Source organism: Penaeus vannamei, chromosome 21, assembly GCF_042767895.1.
Source record: "Penaeus vannamei isolate JL-2024 chromosome 21, ASM4276789v1, whole genome shotgun sequence".
NCBI classification, from domain to species: Eukaryota; Metazoa; Arthropoda; class Malacostraca; order Decapoda; family Penaeidae; genus Penaeus; species Penaeus vannamei.
In genome coordinates, this window is record NC_091569.1 from 7,058,919 (window position 1) to 7,061,418 (window position 2,500).

Below are 2,500 nucleotides of genomic sequence, written 5' to 3' on the forward strand. Positions count from 1 at the left end.
GATGTAACGGCTGTCATCGCATCAAGGAAAATCATATACTCCGTAAATCTTCACCTTATATAAATTAATTATATTCATATGAATTTCAAATGTACATAAACCTCTACCACAAACTAAGTCTAAAGTTGACAACAGGAAACCATCTTTGGAAATTATTAAAAACAGACAGTGATTCGCATAATATCCTGAGGTATTTGAATTCTACCGCTTCCTAATCAACTCTTTGTGTAATTTTTCTTTGTCATTCCATCTCCATTGAAAGAAATGCGTAGCCAGGATGACGCGGATAGAAGGGGATTCCCGACGCGCAACTTTTGACCGTCTCTCGCAACATCTCTCGCGCTCCTCGGCAGCATTTGATGGTAAACAGTCGGTGTATTTCGGCGATTAAAATTCATGAAATAGGTGAAATTCCACCCGTTTCTCCTCTAAATTTCGAAAACTAAGACCGTGCTGATAGTTATGATAAAGTCTTTTCGAGGCAAGCTGACAGACATCTTTTTCCTTTTTCCGCGCAACGAAGATCGAACTTCTACCAGATGTCGCTTGCAAGCACCGTCAGCTGAAAACATTGCATTTACAGAAGTCACTCGCCTCGTCCTACGCTTGGGGCTTCTCTCGCGTGCTTTTGATCATCTGTGGGGGGAATCAGCCAACATGTATCAAGTCAGGTAAGCGCCATGACGTTCTCAGCCGCTGCAAAAGGGGCACAAAGACTCATGTATTGGTAGCAGCTTAGGACGATCCCCAATACTTGATGAAGTGAGGAGTGTTTTCTTCTTTCCTGGAGCAGGGATTGGAGGTTTTTAAGCCACGGAAAGGGTTTTGAAGCATTGATTGAGGATGGAGAGTCATTTCCTTAAGGATTTTTTAGGAAGTAAAGTCCACTTTCAAGAGGGCTGCTATCCGTGACGGAGATTTTGGCTGTCTAAGAAAGGACCTTTGAAATGATTGTGGATACGAGGTGGTCTCGCGGTGGAACAGTAACATTCGAGTTTATTTTGCCCTCTATGCCAAAGAAATAACAATGACAGCTCGTGTGGTGAAGAGAACACGCGCTTTATAGCTGTCAAAAGAGGTCCCCACCTTTGCAATGTTATGGAAATTGAAAGAGGAAATAGTTCATTGTTTCATGAATTATTATGTTGAAATAAAGCCCCAAGATTGATGTGATCATGTATGAATTTAATAACTCATTGCTATGTTGCATATAGAATATTTTATTGATAAATGTGTAATTAACTATGAATACTTTGTAAATGAAATAATTCCTCACATATTAGTGAAGATGACAAAACATGTTATTTTAATACAGAATTGCAGTAAACAGTGACATTATAGATTACACATTTGATTTTCTATTCTCTCACATACTATTCTTTTGAAATAGCCGCCAAACTAGAATAGAACATTATGAAGCATAAAACAATGAACACCTAATTTCCAGTCTTAACCATAGGTTATATTGAACACATACTCATATGTATTGCTTTTCTTGATTAAGGATATAGTCTCTTGATTATCAATATAAGCATAAGCATTGATATGTTTTCCCTTCTTTATTTTGGTTTAGATTAATTTATGGGTTAATGACACTGAGAGCACTGCACACAGATAGGGGGAAATGGACACTGCAGTCTTAAAGAGCTTAGGAAATATAGTCATAAACAATACAGGCACAGCTGCTGTTGCTCTCGTATTTACCGCAATATAACAAAAATATATGCTGCATATCACTAATCAGACACAAGGTGCATAACACTCACACAGCCAGTTTATAATGTCGTATTTTTCATGTTGGCACAAAGTACTAAGAAATGGGCGTGTAGGGGGGCTATCCCCCCCAGTCTAGGGAATAAATAGGTAGGACAGGTTAGGTTTGGATTTTTGGGTTTGCATTGTATCTTGGTTTGGGGACTTTGTCTCTGGAGGGTACATAGATCTTGCTAACCGTCTCTGGAGGGTACATAGATCTTGTTAACAAATACCATTTTATGAATTGTAGGTCTTTAATTTCTCCCTTTTTTATGACTCGTATTTGTGGCATTGTTTCAACTCTATATGTACATGTTGTTAATGAAGTAGAGTGTATGGTTTAAGATTCAATAAGAAGTAAATTTCGTTATATAAATGAATAAATATTCATAGTTTTTGGATACTGGTAATAGCCCAGAAAAGGAAGAGGTTAATATTATTGAGAGCGATGCAGAAATATATAGGACAGTAGATGCAGCCATGTTTTAGATGATAAGAAGTAGTCATACACAATTGAGGTATAGCTGCTGTGGCCTCAGATATACCACTAAATAATGAAAATATCCATTGCATATCGGTGCTCATTTCTGTATTTTGATTTTCACATAGTTATGCAGAAATATGGATACATTAGATTTTTATACCTTAAATATATAAAGTGTTCTACATTATGATATTCGCACATTTTTTATATTAGAAATGCCTGTTAAATCCACACTTGTGCATGTGCAGCTATCTGCTATCA

General features: G+C 37.1%; 1 protein-coding gene across 2 annotated transcripts in view; it reads left to right on the forward strand.

Annotated features, from left to right (window-relative positions):
* Positions 1–534: 534 nt before the first annotated feature.
* The window catches only part of LOC113820782 (acyl-CoA:lysophosphatidylglycerol acyltransferase 1), a 34,696-nt gene continuing 32,730 nt past the window's right edge, over positions 535–2,500 (forward strand). Inside the window, exon 1 of one of the 2 annotated variants that reach the window (XM_027373145.2) lies at positions 535–671. The gene's annotated coding sequence lies outside the window, so the exon portion shown is untranslated. The remainder of the gene's footprint in view (positions 672–2,500) is intronic. The other variant, XM_070135819.1, reaches the window with a different exon arrangement.